This window comes from Salvelinus sp. IW2-2015, linkage group LG15 (assembly GCF_002910315.2).
Source record: "Salvelinus sp. IW2-2015 linkage group LG15, ASM291031v2, whole genome shotgun sequence".
NCBI classification, from domain to species: Eukaryota; Metazoa; Chordata; class Actinopteri; order Salmoniformes; family Salmonidae; genus Salvelinus; species Salvelinus sp. IW2-2015.
In genome coordinates this window covers 30,491,378-30,518,684 of record NC_036855.1, presented here as the reverse complement: position 1 = coordinate 30,518,684, position 27,307 = coordinate 30,491,378, and the positions used below count along the sequence as shown (strand labels likewise).

Below are 27,307 nucleotides of genomic sequence, written 5' to 3'. Positions count from 1 at the left end.
AGAGCGACCGGTTGTGCTCCTGTAACGTTGCTGATATAAGCCCGGTGCTCGGATACATCCCAGCCTCCACGTATCGTCCGGGCTAGGTGGGCATCGGAGCCAGGTGCCATGAAGCCAGCTCAACGCATCTGGTCTCCAGTGCGTCTCCTCGGGCCGGTGTACATGGCACCAGGCCTTACGCATTGGTGTCCCCGGTGTGCTGGCAACACCAGCCCAGTGCGGTTATTTCCACCTCCCCGCTACTGGCGTGCTACGGGGGAGCATTGCAACCAGGTAAGGTTGGGCAGGCTCGGTGCTCAAGAGCATCCAGTAGGCCTTCTACGGTTCTGTCTTCCGTGCCACTCCTCGGCCAGCCCAGTACCACCAGACAGTGCCACACCACGCACCAGGGCTTCCTGTGCTTCCAGAGATCCACGTACGCCCTGTTCCTGCAGCCCGCGTACCACCGTTCCCGACACCAGCCCCTCCCGCACCATTCGCCCTCACTCCCCTACTAGCCCCGCCCAATCTCCACCCCCTCGTGCGGTATGCCCGTACTGTCCTGGTATCGCGTACGCACTGTTGTTTCTTCCCGCACTAGCCTTGAGGATGCGTGCTACAGTCCGGGGGTACACAGTTCCGGCACCAACGCACCTAGGCGTACTGTTGCGCCTCCAGCAGGTTCAGAGTTCGGCGTCTGCCCAGCGCCGTCTGTCGCTGCCCGTCTGCCCACGCCGTTGACTGCCGTCTGCCCAGGCACGTGCTGGCCTGGTCTGCCCAGCGCCATTGAGCTGTCGCTGTCTTCCCAGCGCCATCTGAGCTGTCCGCTGCCGGCTGCTGGTTCGCCAGCGCCATCTGAGCGTTCCGCTGCCATGCGCATCTAGAGGCCGTCTGTCACCTCTGACGCCGACTAGAGCCTGATGCCGCTCAGAGCCAGAGCGTCCGCAGTAAGCCGCAGGACCAGTCGCCGCCAGAGCCGTCCTGCCAGTCAGGAGCTTGCCAGAGCCGCCCGCCAGTCAGGGAGCTGCCAAAGGCCGGCCCGCCAGTCAGGATCGTCTTGGCCAAAGCGCGCGCAGTCATGAGATGCCCAGCCAGTCATGGAAGTCTAGCCCTGCCAGTCATTGAGCTACCCATCCAGTCATAGCTGCGCCTTCCAGTCAATGAGACTGCCCGCCCATCATGAGCTGCCCTCCAGTTCATTGAGCTGCTGTCCCTCGAGTTCATGAGTGCCCTCCAGTTCATGAGCTTCCTTCAGTGCTATGAGCTGCCCTTCCAGATCCGGAGCTTGCCATTCGAGTGCGCGGGCTTGCTCATCAGTCCGTAGCTTGCCTCGTCGTAGTGCCCTTTCAGTCCGGGAGTGCCGCTTCAGTCCGGAGGCTAGCCCCCTCTGTCCTGAGCTACCTTCTCTGTCATAAGGGGCTTTAATGCGCGCGGGGTGCGGTCATGAGCTACCCTCAGCATGAGGCTGCCTCTCCGGTCCGGAGTGAGCTGTCCCTCAGTCCGGGGAGGGTTTCCTCTTAGGTTCCTAGGCCAGGTCTGTGGGGGCGGCGACGTGGGTCGCATCTCAAATGGACTGGGAGTGTGTGTGTGTGTGTGTGTGTGTGTTTTAGTGTGCGTGCGTGTGTGTAACAGGCCTGCGCTCCGGGCACTTCCTGCCGCTAACGGTTCGGTGGCACAGTCACACGGGAAGGCGAGCTGTATCGGAACAGAACAATGCCTAAAAAAGGCTCTAATAAAAACAAACTGCAACGCTCAACCGGGGGAAATAGGCTCGTCTCCTGCTGTTCATCTGCATGGATGGACCACAGTCTGCAAACACAATGCAGTGCCCACAGGCCCACAGTCAGGGAAGGCTAGGCAACACCGGGAAAAGCTTTATTCTCATTCTGCTACTACACACAATACACACACTCCTACCCCATGGACCACCATGTTTATTACACACAAGCACGCACACACTGCATAATACACACCAAACAGACAACTACAGACACAATGGACCCAAACAGCCCTGGCTCATTAACTAGAGCACAAAGGATAACAGTGACATTGGTGCTAAGGAAACAGAATGGACAGTAGAAAGAGCAAGGCTGCTGAAAACATCTGTTCAAGGAGAGCGAAAACAACACGAGCTCCAACTTCCAACCAACTAACACACATCATTCTCCTCTCTGAGCGACGTTTCCGTAAAMAACATGTTGTGGGCGCCGTCCCAAATGGRGCCCTATTCRATTAATACAAGTGCGCTACTTTTTGACCAAGGCCCATAGGTCCCTGGTTAGAAAGTAGTGCACTATATAGGGTGTTGGGTGTCATTTGGGACGGGCTCATACAGTACGTAGGCCTTATACAGCCCGAGCTTGTTGGCAAGCCTTTGGCACAAAGGAAATCACTGTCCAACTGTCTCTAATACAATCCAGCTTCCACCTGCTTCAGGGGAGCCCACAACCAAATGCTGAGATGAGACAAATGGAAGAAAAAAAAGATGACCCCATTGCAGGCTGTTCTAAGAAGCTGTTATGAGATGGAATAACACAGAATCTACGTTGAACAAATGTCATTATGCCAGGCAACACACACATAAAATGACAGAAACATATGCAAGTAGATGCCATCACCCCCCCCCCCCCCACCCCCCCCACCACCACCAACAGAGCGAGTTTTGAAAATCGGCATGGGAGCCTTGAGGGAGGACAGTGAAATAGCAGATCAGTGGTCAATACTGGTCAGCTGGTAAAAAACAAGCAGGTCATTGCTCTCTCCAGCTCCTCTCTCTCTCTCTCTCATACATAACGCAACGCTTCGGTCCGGAACACTGGACTTGTTATGAACCGTGCAGAGAGAGAAGGAGAGGTTTCTCTGAAGCTCAACATCTCAAACTACAGTGCACGTCCTCTGGGGATTTTGACCCAGAAGACAGGCCGAAGTGTCTCATCTTATGTCGAGCTAGAATGTTACTGTAGAACCAGAACCGGGGCCAGTGTGATCTATTCACAGGACCGCTCCGATGTGTGTGTGTGTGTGTGAGTTTGTTTAACCATCCTCACAAGGAGAAGTCAAACAAGGACAATTCAGGTTAGGAGTTTTGGTTAGGTATAGTTTTAGGGTTAGGGTTAAAGGTTTGGGGTTAAGGTTAGAGTTATGGTTAGGTTAAGGTTGGGTTAGATTTAGGGTTAGGGAAAATAGGATTTTGGATGGGAATCAATTATTTGGTCCCCACAAGGATAGCAAAACAAAACTGTGTGTGTGAGTGTGTTTTCGACTGCATACAGAATGGTGTGTTTTAAAAAGTAACAGTGTGTGTTCGTGTGTGTGTGTGTGTGTGCTGCAGTGTGTGTGCTGCAGAGGGAACGCAGGCAGCTACACTTCACAGTCCTGCGTCGATGAGTGTTTCTCTCTCTGGCCCACAGCTGCACACACAGCAGCCTCTCTCCAGCACACTGAGGGCTTTGGGAGCACCATCAAAACACAGGCCTATAACAACCCCAACTACCCCCACCCCTATCCCTGATCCCCTCACCCTCCCCATGATGCCCTTAAAACACTATACCCCCCTGCACCCTGCTTCTCTAAACATCATGCTGTGTCCAGCCCCAGCCCAACCCCCCACCGTTTCCCTCCAGGCCTAACACACGCACACGCACACGCACACACACACAGACACACAGACAGACAGACAGACATACACAAAGCCAGATGACCCATCTGCTCCTGTTCCGAAGCCCTCTCAGCTGGCCTGCCTGCATCACACCATCACAGCCCCAGCCACTGGCACGGACTCTGCACTCCTTTACTCTCCATTGCTGCTGACCGACAGGCCTGCTATAGTACTGATACAAGACTATCACCCTCATTACACACCAGGATAGAGAACAGAGAGAGGGTGGGAGAATAGAGAGAGGATGGGAGAATAGAGAGAGTGTGGGAGAATAGAGAGAGGATGGGAGAATAGAGAGAGGGTGGGAGAATAGAGAGAGGGTGGGAGAATAGAGAGAGGGTGGGAGAATAGAGAGAGGGTGGGAGAATAAGAGAGAGGGTGGAGAATAGAAGCAGAGGGTGGGAGAATAGAAGTGGAGGAGGGTGGGAGAATAGGAGTAGAGGGTGGGCAGATAGGAGAGAGGGTGGGAGACTAGAGAGAGGGTGGGAGATATAGAGAGAGGGTGGGAGAATAAAGAGAGGTGGGAGAATAGAGAGAGGGTGAGGAGAATAGGAGAGAGGGTGGGAGAATAGTGAGAGGATAGAGAGAATGATGAAAGAGGGTGGAGGAGAGAGACAGGGCCAATTGAGGAGAAATGGAGCTGGAGAGAGAAGGATCGGAGAGGAATTAACATTTGAAGATGGGAGAAGGTATCCAAATTCCAAAGAGACAATGAATCGTGAAAAGAGGGGCTCTTTTTAATCTCATCCCCAGATTGCTGCAGGCAACACAAGGGTAAATCAAACTGTTGCTCACTGAGCTGGTCAGCAGAGTCAACCGCATGCATTCAAAACAGATTTAATGCTTGCGAACAAAACAGGTTGAAATCAGTTGTGCAATATGAAGACTAATGCAGGGCGTCCTACGGCACTCTGGTCAAATACCCAATTAACAGATCCAGAGAAAGCGTCAGATTTGTGTGAGACTCAGGGCATTGTTAACACGTGAGCATAACAGCCTCCTACTCCACAAGACCTATGTCATGAATGTTATCGCGAATGGTTCTGATCTTGCTTATGTGATTGGATTATATCTTATTGCTGCTGGATCGATGTATCCACATTGTCAAATCAGATGTGTACAGGGATGACTGAATCATATTGACACTGTATGCAGCCAACATCTGGACAATGTGTTGAGACGTCTGATCCATGTTCAGGATGTATGCAACACTTGTAGTCACTTGAGCTTCTGTGACAGCTAAGCTTCAAGCACACAACACACTTAAAACATCACACACACATGCTACACTTACGACACACATGCATCAGCACAACGGACAACTGACACACACACCACTCAGCAACACACACACACACACACACACACACACACACACACACACGCTAGCAGAGGATAATGGAGATAAAGAGAGCCAAGTGGTTACAAATCCATCTTTCGCCACTTAACCTAAAGAACGACAGGCATCACAGTATTAAAAGCTCTTTATAGGCCAACCATGAGGCTGCCTGCGAGGGGGCTGAGGAGCAGTGGGGATTCTGGGGACTAGGAGGAGGGGCAGGCAGCAGGATGTGGGGCCCATTGTGTGGCAACAATGAAGAGATCAACCCGGCAGGAGCCAAATCGGACTCTCAATAGACGCTTTAACATCTGGGGGGAGGGAGGGCGCTGAGTGGGCATGCTTCCACCGCCATTTCCCCTGCCTGCCAAATGGACACACARAGGCCCTGGAGAAGTGTGGTAAATATCCCTACACACACATGGGCACACACCCTGGAAATGTCAACACACCACCGACACCATTGGCATTGTAATTTCACCGTGGCATTATTATTCGTTGTGGTGGTGGCGCATACACACACACACAGAGACTTTAAAAACTGATCGTGGACCAGTCCTTAGGAATAAAGTCAGCACCACACAATCCAACGTGCGCAAACCCTGTTGTCCAGTCAGTCAGTCACCCAGCAAAGCAGTTCATCTGCTCACACGCTCTAGCCAATTACTATAATCAGTCAGCTAAAGCCAACGTTTACTTCATTACCGTTAAAAAGAAAGCAACKGAAAAAAACAAGCCGAATTAATGCGTTAAGCCACTGCGAACTGGATAATTGTAATAATGTTTAATAACGGTAAAATAGTCCTCTCCAAAAGATCTATAGTGTGATAACAACGTAGACATACCAGACGCGTGATTTTCTTTCGAACCTGATCTAATTACAGTGGCTGCTTCGCAATCCAATGTATCCAAATGGCTTTAACAGTTAAACTACTCTGTGCCCGATTTTAGATCGCATACATACTCGATTTCACTCGCTACAAACGTGGCACACACACATAGAACATGTATGTCGAGAAAATAAGGAGACTGTCTACCCAGATGACTTCGAACAGCATCGAATAAACATGGTCTGAATCAGGATTTAAATGTGGTTTTGTAGGCTAACAAAAGAAAACATTTGATTCGCTTCCAACTGCTTCCCAACCGCAGTGCGCTGTTTACAGTGGACTAGTAGAGATAAAGTTGCAGCAAGAATACAATTACGTTAGGTAAAAAATACTGTCCAGTGTACATTAAAACCCGGTAAAAACAGTGTCGCCCACTTTTAAAGCTTGTGGCAACAGTTGGAGCCCTGCTGACTAAGCCAACGAACGGATCAAATGCTTTTCTCATTTTTTCCCCTCTTATATTTGGCTACTTTAAATATTCAACCGTAGGCAGTCTCACGGTGTATCCAACCGACAGGATAACGCTCAAACGATTTAAATAATGTTGCAATGATTGCAAAAAAACTTACCGTAGTATTCGTTCTCTTCTGTAAGCTTCTCTGTTCAGCAGTTGTGATGATAATAATGCAATAGGCCTACTCTCTCTGCCAGTTCTCTCCGCAGTCGCGTAAACTGACGACAGATTCCGTATCCTTTTCCTTTCCGTTATCTCGGCTTTGTTTTTGGACGATTCAGTTAGTTATAAATTATTCCACATCCCAACAAATGTCACTTGTATTTGTTAGCGTTTTTTCCTTTAGATTTCTTGCGAAGCATCTGGAATTCAAGACATATGATGCTGTCAGTTTACATAGCGGAACTCGCTCTCTGCTCCGCTCACTCCCTCAATCGCCAGGGTCTGTAATAGGAAACCAAGAAAGAAACAATACGCAAATAAGATCCACTTCCAAAGCATATAAAACCTCTCCWCGGCGCTCTCCGGCGGAGAACTGCACAACTCTCGATATGAAGAAGTTTCTGCAGAAATGAAAAACAGTCAGTAGATAGATAGAGAGGGACATCGGTTGGTCGTTGCGTTAAGGAGCAGATATTCCAGTGGAATACCGGTTAAGTGTGCCTATACCGTTACGCTGCAGCGTGTGCCATACTTCTGCATTACGTATCACAGTGGGGACCAAAGATGACACAAAGGCACAAACAGGTCCCCGCCCATTCCCCCTGTGCAATTCCTAGGACTGGGCTACTTGATAGTCCCAAAAGTCAGGTTACAGAGGAATAGCCCTTTTGATGAGTTATGGTAATTTAGGCATATATAACACACTATATATATAGATATGAATATGAGTTTGATTAGGAACACGAAGAGTAGATTTCTAGAACGTTTTTGTGTTTTGTTTTAGGAAGTGGACTTTTGTGAGGAATAAAATATATGTCTATCTGTCTGTCTAGTGACGACGAGAAAGTAAAATATTGTATGATTATATTGTACAGGTGTCGGGTCTTAATTTGACCAGTTTCTCAAAGCAGGAAAATAATCCTGCAGCAACAGGAAATGTGAATTATTGCGTGGATTATAATGAATGGACATTTTTGTAGGGGTTGATACATATTTAGTTAGGGGCAATCAAGACGGATATTTTTTAAATTACAAACTTTTGAATTATTTTTAAACCTCGAATACACCACAAGTTAGCATTTCCTGCTGTGCAGGAAATTCCCTGCAACAGGGTGATTAAATTAAGATCCTACAACTGTATTATGGAGGGGAAGAAAACAACAGATCTGAAAGAGGAAACATACAAAACATGGGATTATGATTGGCAGATTAGGTGGTGGGATTAGGAGGTATAGTATAGTAAAGAATCTGATCATCTCAAATACCCAAGAGATTTCATACTAATAGATTTATACAAAAGTTTCTTCTTTGTCTCTTGGTATGGGAATGTATGATTAATAGTCCTGTGTGAATGCATGTGTATTATATGTACAGTTGTCACGTTCGTCGTTTGGATGAAGAGAGGAGGACCAAGGCGCAGCGTGATAAGWATACATTCTTCTATTTATTTAACGAAACGAAGAACACTTAAACAAACTATGCAAAACAACAAACGAACGTGAAGCTATATAATAAACAAGTGCAGACACAGGCAACTTACATATAGACAATAACCCACGAAATCCCTAAAGAATATGGCTGCCTAAATATGGTTCCCAATCAGAGACAATGATAAACAGCTGCCTCTAATTGAGAACCAATCTAGGCAACCATAGACATACAAACACATAGACTAGAAAACACCCCATAAACATACAAAACCCCTAGACTAGACAAAACACATAAATCCCCCATGTCACACCCTGACCTAACCAAAATAATAAAGAAAACAAAGATAACTAAGGCCAGGGCGTGACAACAGTAAACTGTTACCACAGTAAGCTATAGGCATTATAATATGTCAATATTATGGGTTGTTATTCTAATAAACTCTGAAGAAGTCATTTGCATTAAGACTATAAATCCAGTAGCCTATGCTATCACAGTGGGTTAGATATTGTAATAATGTGTTGCGTTTCTGACAGACTCAGAGGAAATAGTTGGCTCGTGTTTGAAAATTGGCCCATAGCAGTTACAGAAATATCAAAGTGAATTGACTAAGTCTCAGACATAAATCTCCAGACAGTGGAGATGTGTGGCTCCAAGTGTTTATGGCATAGATAGAAGGTATGTAAAAGGTGAAATAATGAAGAGGCCCATTCAACTTCAATCCCTAAGTCAATTGTGTTACTTCTGTTACTTTACTTGTGTAATGTTGATGTACTATGCCTACCAATAGGAACGGTAAACAGGTGGGTATAAGCACTCCAATCCATTGCGTGTTTTTGCTGAAATAAACATCTGTGAGCTAGAGGGGGGAGCTACATTTGTTTTAGTTCAAGTGGCATCATTCATTCCTGTCAGATTTAATGTAGAGYCCTTTGCAGTTTGCACATGAAGCCTTGAAACAACCCTAAAAGCATAAATRAGAGCTGCTGACAAAGAGGGCAAGACACAGTGCATTCGGATAGTATTCAGACCCCTTCCTCTTTTCCACGTTTTGTTACGTTACACCCTTATTCTAAAATTGATGAAATAAATGTTTTTCCTTAATCAATCTACACACAATACCCCATAATGACAAAGCGATTTTTTCTTATAGAAATGTACATAAGTATTCAGGCCCTTTGCTATGAGACTGTAAATTGAGCTCAGGTGCATTCTGTTTCTATTGACCATCCTTGAGATGTTTCTATAAATTGAATGGAGTCCACCTGTGGTAAATTCAATTGATTGGACATGATTTGGAAAGGCACACACCTGCCTATATAAGGTCCCACAGTTGACAGTGAATGTCAGAGCAAAAAACCAAGCCATGAGGTCGAAGGAATTYTCTGTACAGCTCGGAGACAGGATTGTYTCGAGGCACAGATCTGGGGAAGGGTACCAAAAAATGTCTGCATTATTGAAGGTCCCCAAGAACACAGTGGCCTCCATCATTCATAAACGGAAGAAGTTTGGAACCACCAACTCTTCCTAGAGCTGGCCGCCCGGCCAAACTGAGCAATCGGGGGAGAAGGGCCTTGGTCAAGGAGGTGAACAAGAACCTGATGGTCACTCTGACAAAGCTCCAGAGTTCCTCTGTGGAGATGGGAGAACCTTCCAGAAGGACAACCATCTCTGCAGCACTCCACCAATTAGGTCTTTATGGTAGAGTGGCCAGACTGAAAACCCTCAGTAAAAGGCACATGACAGCCCACTTGGAGTTTGCCAAAAGGCACCTAAATGACTCAAGATTCTCTGGTCTGATGAAACCAAGATTGAACTCTTTGGCCTGAATGCCAAGCGTCACGTCTGGAGGGACTGGGGGACTAGTCAGGATCGAGGGAAAGATGTACGGAGCAAAGTACAGAGAGATCCTTGATGAAAACCTGCTCCGTGTGCTCAGGACCCTCCAGGTGTTGCCCATTTTCTCCATTATCCCCTGTGTATTTTTAATGGAGTTCTCTGTTTGTCTGTTGCCAGTTCMTCTTGTTTGTCAAGTCAACCAGCGTTTTTTTGTATCAGCTCCTGCTTTTCTCCAGTCTCTCTTTTCTCGTCCTCCTGGTTTTGACCCTTGCCTGTCCGCCTGGCCACTCTTCCTGCCCCTGACCCTGAGCCTGCCTGCTGTCCTGTACCTTTGCCCCGTCTCTGTCTTACCACCCCCCCCCGGAACGCTTCAATGGAGAGTCAAGCACCTGTCGGTGGTTTCTAGCTCAGTGTGCCCTCATTTTTMAGCTTCAGCCCTCCTCCTTCCCCTCGGATCGCTCCAAGATGGCCTACCTCATCACGCTGATGTCCGGGAGGGCTCTCACCTGGGCTACTGCTGTATGGGAACAGCCGGCCATATGCGTTAGTCTGGAGGGGTTCGTGGGAGAGGTGAAGAAGGTTTTTTACGCCCCATTCTCCGGGAGAGAAGCTGCCCGGGAGATAATCCAGCTTCGGCAGGACTCCTGCAGTGTGGCTGACTATGCAGTGGAATTCCGGCACGTTGGCAGTGGAGAGTGCTTGGAACCAGGAAGCACTGTTCAATATGTTCCTGCACYGCGTCCCGGAGGAGGTCAAGGACAAGCTTGCTGCTCGGGAGTTACCTACGGATCTCGATTCCCTCATWGCTTTGACCATCCGAATCGATGGGTGACTACGGGAARGACAGAGGGAGAGGAAATTCGACTTCGCTCGCACGTCCAGGGATTCCAGCTTGCCCCCGAGTCATCATGGAAGTCCCCGATYATCCCGTTGCAGAGAGAACCCGAGGCCTCCCGACCTTTCACGAGAGTCGCCGGAGACTGCTGAGTAACCGCTTCCCGAGTATATGCAACTATCTAGAGCTGGGCTAACGCCAGCGGAACGGCAARACAGGATCAACACGAAGAGTTGTCTGTATTGTGGGACTCTTGGTTATTTTGAGTCCTCTTGTCCTCTAAAGAGATCAGGCTCACTGGAGCGAGTTCTCTGCCGGGTCATATGYAGAACTTTCCTGCTTCCCTTGCTCGCACTCCTGTTCATGCCATTCTGCTGTGGGGAAGCCAGTCTAAATCTCTCCAGGTCCTCATTGACTCTGGGGCCGATGAGAGTTTTTTTGGACGCTACCCTGTCTTCCGAGCTGAACATCCCCACTCAGCCCCCCTCCACTTCCATGGATGGTAGGGTGCTCTACAGGCCTGTGTCACTCATATTACCACTCCCATCAACCTACGGGTGTCAGGGAATCACAGTGAGACTATTCAATTCCTACTCATCAAGTCTCCTCAGATTCCCATGGTATTGGGATTCTCCTGGCTCCAGCAACACAATCCCCTCATCAACTGGTCTACTGGTGCCATCATGGGRTGGAGTCCATTCTGCCACGCTCAGTATCTGAAGTCAGCACAACCTGCCCCGGGACATCTTTCTGCTTGCTCYGATGGTGCCCGGGACCTCTCCGCCATTCTCACCTACATTGGGGACTTCCTAGCTGCAGGATTTATACATCCTTCGTCCTCTCCCGCCGGCGCAGGGTTCTTCTTTGTGGAGAAGGACAAGACCCTGTGCCCTGGAATRGACTACCGGGGACTCAATGACATAACTGTGAAGAAACGCTACCCGCTACCACTCATCTCCTCGCCCTTCAAGCTGCTCCAGGGGGTCACCGTGTTTTCTCAGCTGGATATACGGAACGCCTACCACCTGGTGCGGATACGGGAGGGGTGGAGTGGAAGACCGCCTTCAACACGGCCAGCGGCCACTACGAGTATCTGGTCATYCCATTTGGCCTCACCAACAACCTTGCCGTGTTCCAGGCTCTGGCAAATGATGTTCTCCGTGACATGTTGAACCGGTTCATCTTTGTCTACATTGATGACATTCTCATCTTCTCCCACTCCCCCCAGGAACATGTGCTACACATCCGACAGGTTCTTCAACGCCTCCTGGAGAACCAGCTGTTTGTCAAGGCAGAGAAGTGCGAGTTCCATCGCTCCACCATCCGCCTTSTTCTCCCATCGCCTCAACGCCACAGAGAAAAACTACGATGTGGGAAATCGTGAGCTTCTCGCAGTGAATATGGCATTGGAGGAATGGAGGCACAGGCTGGAAGGGGATGATCATCCGTTCAAACCATTGCACCGACCACAAAAACCGGCGGTATCTCCGCACCGCCAAACGCCTCAACTCTAGGCAAGCTAGATGGGCCCTGTTGTTCATATGGTTCAACTTCTCCCTCTCATATCGGCCGGGATCCAAGAATGTCAAGCCGGAGGCACTGTCTCGCCATTATAGCCCCATGGCTATTACCCCAGAGCACTCAGTTGGGGTATAGGGAAACAGGTCCGGGAGGCACAGCGTTCCCCCAGGGGGGGGGCGGATGTTTGCGCCTGACGCTGTCCGCTCTGCGGTCCTGGAGTGGGCCCACTCCTCCAGACTGGCCTGCCACCCGGGTTCCTGCCGGACCTTGGCATTTGTGCAACGAAGCTTTTGGTCCCTGACGTCTCCGCGTTCGTCACCACTTGCACAGTGTGTGCTCAGACCTAGACTCCTCGGCAAGCTCCGGCTGGCCTTCTGCAACCTCTACCTGTCCCTCGCCATCCCCGGTCCCACATATCCTTGGATTTRGTCACGAGTCTCCCCCCGTCTGAGGGCAACACTGCCATCCTGACTGTGGTCGACCGGTTTTCCAAGGCCGCCAACTTCATTCCTCTCCCCAAACTACCCTCGGCCAAGGAGACGGCCCAGCTCATGGTGCAGCACGTCTTCCGGATCCATGGACTGCCCGTGGACATGGTCTCCGACTGGGGTCCTCAGTTCTCGTCCCAGTTCTGGAAGGRGGTCTTCACCCTCATTGGGTTGTCGGCCAGGCTGTCCTCTGGGTTCCAGTCCAATGGCCAGTCGGAGCGAGCCAACCAGGACCTTGAGACAACTCTGCGCTGCCTGGTCTCCACCAACCCCACCACCTGGAGCCAGCAGCTTGTGTGGGTGGAACGCACGCCCCTGTTGCTGTAGTAAACATTGTTACTTCGACACGATCTGCATCTGGGTCTTACCTTTATCCTGATACAACCAAATACATGTGTGCCAAGCTTGTAGAGTCATACCCAAGAAGACTCGAGGCTGTAATCGCTGCCAAAGGTGCTTCAACAAAATACTGAGTAAAGGGTCTGAATACTTATGTAAAAGTATTATTACCGTTTTTTTGTTCTTTTTGCAAAAATGTCTAACAACCTGTTTTTGCTTTGTCATTATGGGATATTGTGTGTAGATTGATAAGGGGGGAAAACAAATTAATATATTTTATAATAAGTCTGTAACGTAACAAAATGTGGATAAAGTCAAGGGATCTGAATAGTTTCCCAATGCTCTGTAGATAGCCCAAATACACCACTCAGCATGTTGTGTAACACTTACCCAATATGTTGTTAGAGTGATGGAACAGTCAGGAAAAACAAGAACAAGTCAAGTTAAATACTTACAGAAAGTAGGCTACAGACAGTTTTGTTCATTCCAAAAGTTAATTTAAAGGGAGAAAATATGCAGATTTGCTTGGATAGATCCTCTGACTTACAATGTCTTTTTTTGTTGTTGTAATCACTGGTTTGATAAGCCATCATAGACCTAAATGCCTTGGCATGATCATGCTGTAAATGAAATGTAATGAATGGGAATCTATAAGCTAGCAGGGTTATGTTGTCTGCTGGAAAGAGATTCAAGGCCTGAGATACCATAGATAAACGAGAGTGAGAGAGAGAGAGAGAGAGAGAGATTTCATGTGGTGGTGAATTGGTCTCAAACACATATGATGCAAGCTGATCTGAGCTGAATCCGTAATGTGGCAGTGTGTTAAAAAAAACATGTAAAAACATTGTGCCATGCAGTCAATCAAATAATAAACAGACACATGAAACCTCTAACTGTCGCTAAATAAATCCAATGTGAAAAGATTGAAGGATGATCCGCGCGAGGCCTGCTCTGTGAAGGTAATGTAGGGCTTGGGTTGCACATTATAAACGTAGCAGAGATTACCAAAGGGGGGATTCACAAATCAGGTCAATCCTCCCGGTAACAAGAGAGAGACTTGGGCTGTTATATTGATGGGAGTTAAACCCTGTGGAGCTCCAGCTTCAAGGGGAGAAAATATRCCCAGACGTATTATAAGCGAGATAGCACCACACTTGAAATGCTAAATCATTGTTTTGTTCAATTCTGCTTATTTTGGTCCCAGAGTAGAGCAAGCTTGTCTTACCAAGGTTGAATGCTGCAACAAGCTCTCACAGTCTCACAWCAGAATTAGCCATTCATTCATGTTCCTCAAACGTCAAATCTCAAAGTTGCTCCAAAAGTCAKATTTCAAAGTGTTTAAGGTTACGTTTAGGCATGAACTCCAAATGTTTAAGGTTAGCGTTAAGTTTATGCATTAACTCTGAAATCTTAAGGTTAGTCATTAACTCTAAATGATTAAGGTAAGGGGTATGTTCTGGGATAGGCTTAAAACAAAAATCTCCAAAACAACTATCGCTGGATTCAAACATGCAACCTTCGGCACTAAAGGCAGATGCTTTCACCCTTCTGCCATCCCCACCATCATCGCCCCAGCAAAACCAAAACCTACTTGAAGTTAACAGTGCTCACTGTTGCCCGTAGTTGCCGGTTTCAACGTCATCTCCCCACGTCCTCAGACAGGGACGGACGTGGACTACTGACTTGTATCACGTGTGACAAGGCTGTGAATACAACCCAGTTTGAATGAATCATGAGCTGCAGTAGAAACAGTATTAGAACAGTATTGAGCACATGGTGAGAAAAACAGCTGTAGAAAACAGGCCAGAACAGCATGAGAAGTGGGGTACAGGTTCATTATGACAAAGGTCAGGGGTCAACTCCCATGAGCCTTTGCTGTGGTGGCTGCAATCACTCAGGCTGTGTCTCAAATGACACCGTATTTCCTAAGTGGTGCACTACTTTTGACCATTTTGACCAGGGCCAATAGGGCTCTGGTCAAAAGTAGTGCACTAAAAAGTGGAAAAGGTGCCATTTGAGACGCATCCTCACTACCTGGTTTTTGCTCCACTTGAAATTTCCATTACGACAAGCTAGGCTCTGGTTTATAGAGGCTACGGTTTATGAGGGAAGGTTTATGGCYTTTAAAATAATAAGGTAACTATTCTGCTTTATTTAACACAGTACCCTATTTCTTAGCATGTTAGGCCTTTTAGCTACTGTACRGGTTCATTGCAAGTATTGAAATGCGCACCAGAGGCCACAGCTAAAACCGGACAAAGCTTACGTAATACATATTTGCAGTATTATGTATTTGTTGTATTCTACCAGGTAWTTGTGGCCTAAAACCAACCTGTAGAACACAAGCTACTGTAACTGAATGCTTCATTATTATTTATGCTTACTTCATCGTGATTCGTAATGACTAGCTAATAAGGCAGATTGTTTAATCAAGACAAATAGGAAAGCAAGAAAGTAACATACAGTATTGACGTTTTGATTCTGAACACTGATTAAGGGATCTGTCATACATCGCTTCATAGGCCTTTTTGCAACATTAGCTTTTTGACAGCCACCATTCTCCTCAAATGCTGACCTGTCACATTTCATTTCATTACATTGCAATTTCACGAGTAAACATTTGAGGAGAGAAACAGAGAAATGGCAACATTTCATTTTGATTTTTCTTCTCTCCAATATTTCACTGCTGTGGCATCTACTGCAGAATATAATTTATATTGAGATGAGAGTTAAAACATGTCCGATATGATAAGTTGCACCGCTCTATTCTGGCTGAGCCAGGAAATTACAGCACAGCACCACATGATTTTATTTGAGTAGCATATTCATTAAAGGACGATCGGATTTGACACAAGCGTTTTTTAATCCTAGCACTTCCTAGACTGAAAATGAACATTTTACGAATGCCCTTCATTAACGTAACTCACAAGAATCATAGATCTTTTTCATCTAACCTACGAAGAGAAATATGCTTTTTAGAATCACCTCGAAACACATTGAGTTATTAGAAGTCTCAAATGGAGCAATTTCTTCATCAAAGCCGAACAGATCCATCTGTAACGAACATCCCCGCCGTCTCACTCTTTAAATACTCCCTTWGTTTTTTTTTTACTTTTAAGAAAATTAGCTATCAGAGATTGAGAAATAAACATTCTCTAAGCACAAACTCTCCTCCACTTAATTTCAGTAAGTTCCTACTTCTATAAATRTGCTTAAGTGCTTTTTAAAGTCTGGCACACAATACCCCGCTTTGCCAGGCTTTGTCTCTTATGTCTCTTATGGCATATAACAATATGCAAATGTTCTTGTCTTATGTAAAGAGAAAAGTTTGGGGTCTGTTTAATTCTGTTGGAAARTGTTAAAAGTGAATCTGGGCTCCGCGGCTGCTGCGGCTTGGGTCCCCAGGCGTCTGGCTGCGTTGTTCCTGTGCGTGTTCAGTCAGTCTGTGAGCTGGGGTAAAGTTGCTGAGGAAGGCAGAGCTGGGACCCAGGGGACCCCACACCTCTCAGTCACTCTGTCCCCCCCCAGGCCATTGAGTCACCATAATGAGCAGCACCACCAGCCTCCCAACCCACAGCTCCCTCTCCTCCCTCTACCCTCTTCTCCCTATGGTATGCATGCTACACTGCCTGCCTTACTGCCTGCRTGCTTGAGACCTCACTTTATAATACATAAGCGAACAGCACATACATGGGAATTTATATATAGCCTACGGGTACAGTATACGACTAGATTTTTATTAATTAATWKATTTTTATTTCACCTTTATTTAACCAGGTAGGCTAGTTGAGAACAAGTTCTCATTTACAACTGCGACCTGGCGAAMATAAAGCAAAGCAGTGCGACACAAACCACAACACAGAGTTACACATGGAATAAACAAGCGTACAGTCAATAACACAATAGAGAAAAAGAAAGTGGCGTGAGGAGGTAAGGCATTAAATAGGCCATAGTAGGGGAGTAGTTACAATTCAGCAAATTAACACTGGAATGATAGATGAGCAGATGATGATGTGCAAGTAGATGAGAGACCATATATAATTGTTTGGTTGAAACAGAGAGCTACTGTACATGAGGGAAGATGGGAGGGTTGTATAATGAGTTATGTTCATGTGTTGCCATTCATTTAGTACAGTAACTAGATTTTCCAAGAAGACCTGTCTTTCTCAGATAAGACTAAAAGTTTCAAGTGAAATGTTTTGGTTTGACGTAGCCATATTAACTTCACTGTAAAAGRCGTCTTCTGCCGGAGGCTATGTGGTGATATAGCAACCCAGTAAACGGTCCTGTCCACTGAAGGAGCTGCCAAGAATCCTGAGCACGGCTCCTTGCCTCCACCAGCTGATCTTGTGTACAAGGGCTTRATGCGTCCCAAATGGCACCCTATTCCCCATATAGTGCACTACGTTTGACCTGGGGCCCTGGTCAAAAGTAGTGGACTATATAGGGAATACGTTGCCGTTTGGGACTCACCCTCTGCCTCTGCCTAGAGAGGAATGTTGTTTTTGTGACTGGCTGTTGAATTTCACGTTGAAAGCCTCAACCAGCTGAACCAGTTGACGGGGAACAGACATATAATGTGAGCATAAAAACGGAATGTTGTTGAACATGGTGCAGATTGTGATGCATTTCTATTGGCTAGGGTGGGGAGGTAATGCACTCGTCAACCAACCTTGTGCCAGGGGTGTGAGCGTGCAACTACCACACACACACGTTTTGAACATGTGTGCCATCTCACATCAACATATTCTGCCCACATCTGCCCTCGTCTGATTTTACCCATCACCCCTGACTCCACCATGAACACTACATTATAAGTAATCTAATTCCGGTTGTTAGGAGTTACTGAGATGCATTCTCTGTGATTCAATTCAAGCCATTTACCCGAGACACACCACTCCCTCACTCCATGTAACAAGTGTCCAATTTAAGAGGGCTAATTTTACCAGTCCATCTTGTTAGGTCTCAATAAAGGAGATATCAAGGCCTGCCAGGAGTTGTTTTCGGGAGACAGCCGTTGCTCCACACCCCGTGCCCATCCTACCAGGGGCATTTTCRGCTGGCATGACCCCCGGTCCCCCCWGCCCCTCTATGTATTGAGGGAGACAGTAGGTCTTCTCTCTCTCTGTGCCAAGGCCATGAAGGCTGGCTTCCAGGCTGGCACAGTGTCAACATTCCCCACAGTTTGGCCATAAGAATGTTACAGCAGAACACAGCCATCTTCAGACTCCTAAAGGGCAAATCAGTCATCTGTGAAAAACACAGTAAATACTAAACACCACTTCCTATAAATGCCCATCATCACAACCAGCAATCCTTCATGCTTCTACCTGGTTACAAACACCAGCGTAGAGGGCTTTGTGATATATAGGGAAAAGCAAGATATATTATATAGAAGGCCAGGCCAAGTAATTTGTACATTTTCTGTCCTTTAAAGCCCTTTAGAGTGCTTCAGGTCTCTTTGAGGAGCTGCTTGCTGAAGTTCGATCTCTGGCAGGAGCCTTGGATGATGTTTGAACTCCCTCCGACATTTATTCACTGACCTTTACCTAAACCCACCTAGACGGAACGGTTTTCAGAGCTTATCCTGACACATCTAGCTCCTTATGCAAAGGCCTGGTCATGTTCTAGAAATCTAATATTGGACACTTTTGACCTGCCAATATTTAATTTAATCTTGTGGTAAGAAATCTCTATCGGACGCTTTTGAACTGTCGTAGGAATGTTGATGGGGAAATGTATTGATATAAGGCCGTATGTGGTAATGACGTATTTCCTGTACACTTGTCATGTCAATGGAGTGACTGCATCATGCTGGTTAATTAAGCAGACGGGTACCATTGGCTCTGTAACACGCAGAGTGTGGGCACAATGATAGACTTAAGCCCCATTGTTATAGGAGTTGTTTAAATACCAGCATGTCGTTAATACCACCAACACTGATTCACACATAGTGGTCACACACATACACACACACACTCACAAACACACGGAGCATTGTGCTCTATCTACGTACCAATGAAAACCACACTTCCAATAAGGTCTCTGTCTGTGAGTATGTGGAGGAACAGCCGGTACAGTATATGTATATAGCAGTACAGTCCTCTTTTGTGCAGAGCATGAATTGTGCTTCATAACCACTTAACCCCCCCCCCCTCCCCCCTCTGCAATCCCAATAAAACCAGGATTATTATTATACCATAATGTATGGCTGCTGACTTTACAAGCTCACTGGAGCTCAGAGAGAGAGAGAGAGAGAGAGAGAGAGAGAGAGAGAGAGAGAGAGAGAGAGAGAGAAAGAGAGAGAGAGAGAGAGAGAGAGAGAGACAAAACCTCTATTCCTCCTTCTAGGTAAGCATATCCAAAACCATCAATTAACCCCTTTATGCAGGCAGGGAAAAATAAACACACTGACCAATCCCTTTTTCTCTGCAACAGTCTCGAGTCAGCTAGCTAGCCATGCCCCCCACTATACTACCTCCACTGAGACTCTTTTCTTTGTGTTGTGTGAGTCTTTCCTTGTTCATGTGGAGGTCATCTTCAGGTGTATTTCTTCCCAGACCTTTCCTGRCTAGTGCAATATACTGTACATCCCAGGTCCTGGACGTTTGGAGCCACCATCACAAACTCAAGCTGATGTGATTTTAGCCATGCTGGCAGCTGAGGTTTGTAACCACGCCAATTCAGCCAGGGAGAGCAGATGGAGAACAGACAGAGAAAAGGAGAGAAAGAGAGAAAGYGAGAGGCAAAAAGAGAAAGAGAGCGAATAATAAAAAATATTTGGCCCAAACTAACTTTACTTCATTTTAACAGACTAGAAAGTTAAATCCAAACCCCCGTCCACACACTGTCCACCGCACATAGAACCCCCCTGACGCCCCACACCACTACAAAGTCCCACAGACGGTTCACCATCCCCCGATAAACATGCTCCAGTTTTAGCTGAAAAAACTAGTCTCCTCCTCCCCACAGAAAAGACACCACTCCCCACTGATGGATCAAGGTGTGACACATATCTGTTCGTAGCGATAGCTCTGTGAATAATCCTCAACTGTAGATCAGCAGAGATGAGAGAGAGAGAGAGAGAGAGAGAGAGAGAGAGAGAGAGAGAGAGGCAGAAAGAGAGAGAGGGCCGGCACTGAGGTGGATAAAGATGTAGACGTGGGGAGGGCCTGGTTCCTTGCCTGGTGAAAAGTAGGGGTCCTGAGGGAGCAGATCAGAACCGGGGGAGGGGTTGGTGCTGGCGCTGGGGCTGGGTAGGTGGGTAGGGGAGGGGGTTTGGTGGGTTGATGCTGCATCAGCATGTGTGCAGTAATGTGATAGCAGGCCTGGCCGCACAAAGAAAACACAACTGCTCAAACAGTCTCAGTATGGCCATGGGGGGGGGGGGGTCCAGGCAGAGCACAGTACCACTGTAGTAATTACCCTCACTAAGCCCGACCTGTACCATTAACAGGCCGGGATGGGGTGGGCAGGGGAGCTAGGGGATAGGAGCTGGAAGCTGGGCTGCATACCAAATAGCACCCTATCCAATACATAGCACACTACTTGTGACCAAAGCCCTATGGCACATAAGGAAGAGGTTGCCATTTGGGAAGCAGGCTGAGGCACGGTGGCCAGGCAGGCGGCTAGGCTTTAGTCTCTCCAGCTGTGCTGCGCTAGAGAGATGCAGGTTCAGATTCAGGCTCACACAGATGTTATTAAGCTAGCATATTACCTTAAAGGGAGGGGTTGAGAAGGATACTTTTTAGCCTACTCTGTAAATGAACCACTTCCTATTTGATTTATTCTATACACCCCCACTCCCAGGGGGAGTATCTCCCACTCTGGCCCAGGCAGAGGGTTGTCACTAGTTACCACAGCCACAAAGTAAAAATTTGCTAMAACATAAAAATTTATGAAAACAGAAATTCGCTTTTTGGTTTTCATTTAAGGMTTGGGTTAGGCATAAGGTTAGCAGTGCGGTTAATGTTGGTTAAAATGTATGTTTAAATCAGATTTTAAGAAGATACATTTTAGAAATAGGCAGCGTTTAGCCATAATTATGACTTTGTGGCTGTGGTAACTAGTGACGACCCATGCAGAGGGTCCCACGTGACACATGCATTGTGCTTTTAAAAGTGAAATGCTTGAGTTAGCCCTGGCCCTGGTCCTGGTCCCCACGGAGTACAGAGCAGAGTGAACATGGCTCAACGCAGCACATATGGGATGGATCATGTGTGTGGACGTGTAACATAACAGGCCCATGTGACTATTTCACTCTCTCACACATACAGACACACACACATACATATACTCTGAGTGAACAAAACATTAGGAACACCTGCTCTTTCCATGACAGACTGACTAGGTGAACGCAGTTGAAAGCTATGATCCCTTACTGATGTCACCTGTTAAAAGTCCTTCCYAATGAAGTGGATTTAAGCCTTGAGACAATTTCGACACGGATTGTGTGTGTGTGCCATTCAYAGGGTGAATGGGCAAGACAGAAGATTTAAGTGCCTTTGAACGGGGTATGGTACTAGGTGCCAGGCGCACCGGTTTGAGCGTGTAAAGAACTGCAAAGCTGCTGGTTTTTCATGCTCAACAGTTTCCCTTGTGTATCAAAAATGGTCCACCACCCAAAGGACATCCAGCTAACTTGACACAACTGTGGAAACAGTTGGGCCAGTGGAACGCCAGTGGAACGCACCCCTGTGGAACGCTTTTCACACCTTGTTGTGTCCATTGCTTGATGAATTGAGGCTGTTCTGAGGGCAAAAAGAGGTGCAACTCAATATTAGGAAGGTGTTCCTAATGTTTTGTACACTCTGTGTAGCCACTCACACACACACACACACGGCCCATTGTGAACCAAAGCTCACGCAGAGTCCCAAACTAACTCCTCACCAGAGGCACTCCTGGGTTTTTATTTATACCGCTCCCATTCGGAGAAAACGTTCCCTTTGAAACATGAGGCCTTTCTGAATCACCACCCCTGTGTGCTGCTGCTTTCTACTGAATAAACCAAGAACACACAGAGAACACCAGGCCCTGTTGTTTGTCAGCCTATTTCGGATGTTATGTTCTTAGAAGTGTCCTGACTTCTCTCTGGTTGCCTCCTAAATGGCACCCTATCCCATARATAGGGCCCTGGTAAAAAGTAGTGAACRATATAGGGTATAGGATMCTATTTGGGATGCAGCCTCTCTCTCCTCTTCTCCATAGAGTTGTTTTGTTGAGCTGAGGACCGAGGATCATGTGTACTCACTGCTGACTAGTGAGAGGTGATACGCTGCAATGTGACTTGTAATGGTAACGTGGTGAGTAACAGCGTGACTTGTAACAGTAACGTGGTGCATGGAGCCAGGCCTGTTCTGTTTAAGTAGTTTGAGCACATCCTTGCCTGCTTCCCTGGTGTGGAATATAAGGACCACTGGTCCACTGAGGCCTTCTCTGCTGCATATATCTGTGTAATGCATGCCAGCTACTAGAATTCCACTCATCTGCTAGGTATTGAATTGCCTACACTCTTAGAAGTAAAGGAGCCTGGAAGAACATTTTGGAATTCAAAAAATTGCCAGTTCAAAAAGGTACCTTCGAGGAACCCCTTTGAAAACGTTCTTTGAGAAACCCTTGTGCAAAGGTTCAAACCATAACCTTTTTGTGAACCTTTTTAATAATATATTGTAGAGGTGGCAGCCTATCAGAAGATTGGAGGCGTGGCTTAATGGAGGTGTGGCTTTCAGCTAGTTCCTTTTGGCCACCCGTTAGAGTAAATGTAATTCCTGTTTATACACAGCAAGTACATAATTCTTTTAATGCATATTACATCATCTAATATGAATAGCATTAATATTGCTGATTACATATGGTAATAAAGCGGTAACAATTCCAACTTTGGGATTTGCGTAGGCTGTGCTGTAGAGGAACTCATTCACCTCTGGAAGCCTCATTAAAGCTACAAACTGTCAGTTTTCAACCTTAACATGGGATGACAACACAACAGAACAGATGAACAGGAATGACATTTACACCCCTGGGAGGCCTAAAAATATCTATCTGAAAGCCACGCCTCCAGTCCAGAGTTTCTCCGGGAACCCTTTGCTACATTGAAACATTAAAGGTTCCTCAAAGAACCCCTCAACTAACTAAAGCTACAAATAGCTCCTTGAGGAACTCCAGGGATTCCTTGAGAATCTTCAGGGTTCRTCGAGTCACCACTAATTCTAAGAATATAGGGAGGCACTAATATATTCAACTATCTGACTCCAACCGTACTCAACAATGCGAGAGAGGGAACGTACGTGTGTGTGCGTGTGTGTGTGTGTGTGTGTGTAAAACAGAGGGAGAGAGAGAGAGCGAAAAAGAGCGATGTACTATACATTTATCAATTATGATGGCGAAGAGGGTAATTGAGAAAAATCGGTTGAAATTGCTGCTTTAATGATGTGAACAGAAAAGCTATTGCATTGTAGCAACAGTTCTAATGATTTCCCCCTGGCATCAAAACCATACATTACGGAGGTGATGACTTGAGACTTGACTGGATAGAAAATAAAACAACTTGAGACCTGACTTCGACATGAGGACTCAAGGCTCGGGACTCAATTTAGACTTGAGACTGACGACTTGAAAGTATCTGGCCAGATTTTGTAACGTTTCGTCACTCGTTTTGTGGCACAGAGTCTCCGTGGATTAGGCTATTTTCCACGCAGCCAGAGACAGCATCACACTTGCAAAAAAAAGGGCAAATTGTCTAATGAAACGTACACTGCGCCCTCTGATTGGACCAGCAAACTGTCAAATATAGCCTACCATTTGTATTTTATATTTATACCTTTGTTTATTCCATTTGGTTACTAACATAGGCCTACGGCATTGCACCAAATTCTTGTAATCTGTGCTTCAGAACCAAAAAGTTGCGCTTCGTGACTGTTGACCAATAACCAGTCATCAGCATTGACTCGCAAAGGCAGGCACACATATCCAGATTAGTGACCAGAAAGCAATTGTTTAATTTCTCCGGTTTTCCCTGGCAAAAACAGAGTAGCGTATATTATCAAATTAAAATTCAGTTCAGCAATTGGCTACGGACTCATCTTTGCCAGAACAATAAGCTGGTGATTTCATTGATCATTTTACTGTTTCCCACCCAAACTAGGATAGGCCTAGTTTGGGTGGGTRATAATTATATACCTCAGTGGCAGTGGAGGCTGCTGAGGGGAGGACGGCTTCTAAAAATGTCTGGAATGGAGCAAATGGAGGAGAGGAAACCTTGTGTTTTATGTATTTGATACCCTTCCTCTGATTCCGCTCCAGTCATTACCACGAGCCTGTCCTCCCCAATTAAGGTGCCACCAACCTCCTGTGCTCAGTGGTGGTACTGGCTACACGTCCAAAGATAGCTGTGACATCTCACTACCTTCTATACTTATGGGATGACGATGTAACATATTCCGGCGAATGAATTACGATATTTGTGAGGAAGAAAAAGGTTACAGACAGATCATGCTTTCTATCCGATCCTGCATCTTCCGCTGCGTACAGGTAGGCTGTGTGACCCTCCTTGCTCTGAACTCCAGAGAAGTTCAAATGTGACATGATATTCGTGGTTGATATTGACTTTGAACATTAATGACTTTCAGCTGAAAAGGAATAAAATGCAGTTCATTTTTGTATCAATATCCAGCTCCCAAAAAATGTGGGTGATCAAGAATATGAACTGTTTATTTTGCAGGCTCACCAGCAATGGGGTGTCAAGCAACAATTACTAGGATAGGCCTACTGGTCTTTTGGTATGTCAAAATTGCTTGAAATGTATATTTGAGTTATGAAGCTTTACATAATCAAAATGGGTTGTTGATAACATAATGGAAAGGGCTGTCTGGTAGCCTCAATAAATAGACACAGATTTTGTGACATTAGGACTATAAGGTTCCATCTGCAATAAGCATAGTTCTGCGATATTGAGCATCAGTTTTCACATCCCAGATCTCAGAATTGTTTTGTAGTGAATTATTTTTTCATAATCCATTAAGGTCCTCACCTTAAAAGGTACCTTAAGTACAGAGTATCAAAATGCTGACACATTTATATATATATATTGTTTTAGATAGAACCTTACGGCTCTGAATGTCAATCTGGGACCAGTCTATCTGACACTTGTGAATTAGACATGTTCAGTTTTTAAGAATACCAGCTATATGAATACATAAAGGATAAAATAACACTATTTTACCAAAATTAAGAAATGTATTATGATCATTAGACAAATTACCGTCGTCACTGAACAACGATGTGACATCATTTACCTTAAGATTTGCATGAATATTTTTTTTTTTTTACTTGACTTGAGACTTGTCTTGGAAAAACTTGTGACTCGACGTGACTTGCTCTTAGAATGCGTGACTTGGTCTTGACTCGAGACTCGACCCGTTCGACTTGGAACTCGACTTGAGACTTGAACCTTGTGACTTGAGACTTGCTTGTGACTCTAATAATCGTAACTTGGTCCCATCTCTGATATATTACACTGTACAGTATAGTTACAGTACCTTCAGAAAGTATTCCCACCCCTTGACTATTTCCACATTTTGTTGTGTTACAGCCTGAATTTAAAATGGATTCAATTGAGATTTTCTGTCAATGGCCAACATACAATAGCTCATGTCAAAGTGGAAATCTTTTTTTTTAAATTTTTTTTTTACAAATGAATAAAAAATGTAAATCTGAAATGTCTTGAGTCAGTAAGCATTCAACCCTTTTGTTATGGCAAGCCTTAATAAGTTCAGGAGTAAAAATGTGCTTAACAAATCACATAATAKGTTGCAGGGACTCACTCTGTGTGCCATAATAGTGTTTAACAGGATTTTTGAATGACTACCACATCTCTATACCCCACACARACAATTATCTGTAAGGTCTCTCAGTCGAGCAGTGAATTTCAAGCACAGATTCAACCACAGCAAAGAGGGATGTTTTCCAATGCRTCATAAAGAATGGCACCTATTGGTAGATGGGTAAAAAAATATGTACATAGAGTACCAGTCAAACATTTGGACACACCTGCTCATTCCAGAGTTTTTCTTTATTTGTACTATTTTSTACATTGTAGAATAATAGTGAAGACATGAAAACTATGAATCGTGTAGTAACAAAAAAAGTTKAATCAAAAGATATATTATATTTTATGTTCTTCAAATTAGCCACCCTTTGACTTGATGACAGCTTTGTACACTCTTGGCATTCTCTCAACCAGCTTCATAAGGAATGCTTTTCCAACAGTCTTGAAGGAGTTCCCACATATGCTGAGCACTGCTTTCCCTTCACTCTGCGGTCCAACTCATCCCAAACCATCTCAATTGGGTTGAGGTCAGATGATTGTGGAGGCCAGGTCATCTGATGCAGCACTCAATCGTTCTCCTTATTGGTCAAATAGACCTTACACAGCCTGGAGGTGAGTTTTGAGTCATTGTCCTGTTGAAAAACAAATGATGGTCCCACTAAGCGCAAACCAGATGGGATGGCGTATCGCTGCTGAATGCTGTGGTAGCCATGCTGGTTAAGCGTGCCTTGAATTAAAAATAAATCACAGACAGTGTCACCAGCAGAGCCCCCCCACACATTCACACCTCCTCCTCCATGCTTCACGGTAGGAACCACACATGCAGAGATMATCCGTTCACCAACTCTGCGTTTCACAAAGACACGGCGGTTGCAACCAAAAATCTCAAATTTGGACTCATCAGACCAAAGGACAGATTCCCACCGGTCTAATGTCCATCGCTCGWGTTTCTTGGCCCAAGCAAGTCTCTTATTCATATTGGTGTCCTTTAGTAGTGGTTTCTTTGCAGCAATTAGACCATGAAGGCCTGATTCCCTCAGTCTCAGTTCCCTCAGCCCCTCTCTCCATGCCACCCTGCTGTGGGGCGACCAGTCCAAGTCTCTCCACTCGGGGGCTGATGTGAGTCTCATGGACGTTACCCTGGCGTCCAAGCTGGGCATCCCCACTCAACCCCTCTCCATTCYCATGGGTGTTAGAGGGCTGGACGGGRGCTCTATAGGCTGTGTCACCCACCAGACCACCCCCGTCAACCTACGAGTGTCGGGGAACCACAGGGAGATGATCCAATTGCTGCTGGTTGAGTCTCCGCAGGTTCCCATGGTATTGGGATTATCTTGGCTCCAGRGACACAATCCCTCCATTGACTGGGCTACTGGTGCAATCGTGGGCTGGAGCCCGTCCTGCCACACTCATTGCCTGAAGTCAGCTCTGCCAGCCCCGGGACGTCTTCCTAGGGGCTTGGAAATTGCCCCGGACCACTCCGCCAGCTCCGCAGAGTACCAGGACCTCAGGGAGGGGTTCAGTAAGGCCCGGACCARTTCGCTTCTGC

General features: G+C 46.2%; 1 protein-coding gene across 1 annotated transcript in view; it reads right to left on the bottom strand.

Moving 5' to 3' along the window:
* The window catches only part of LOC111974105 (semaphorin-4C-like), a 55,297-nt gene extending 48,685 nt beyond the window's left edge, over positions 1–6,612 (bottom strand). The window contains 1 exon segment of the mRNA XM_024001683.2: positions 6,436–6,612. The gene's annotated coding sequence lies outside the window, so the exon portion shown is untranslated.
* Positions 6,613–27,307: the final 20,695 nt, after the last annotated feature.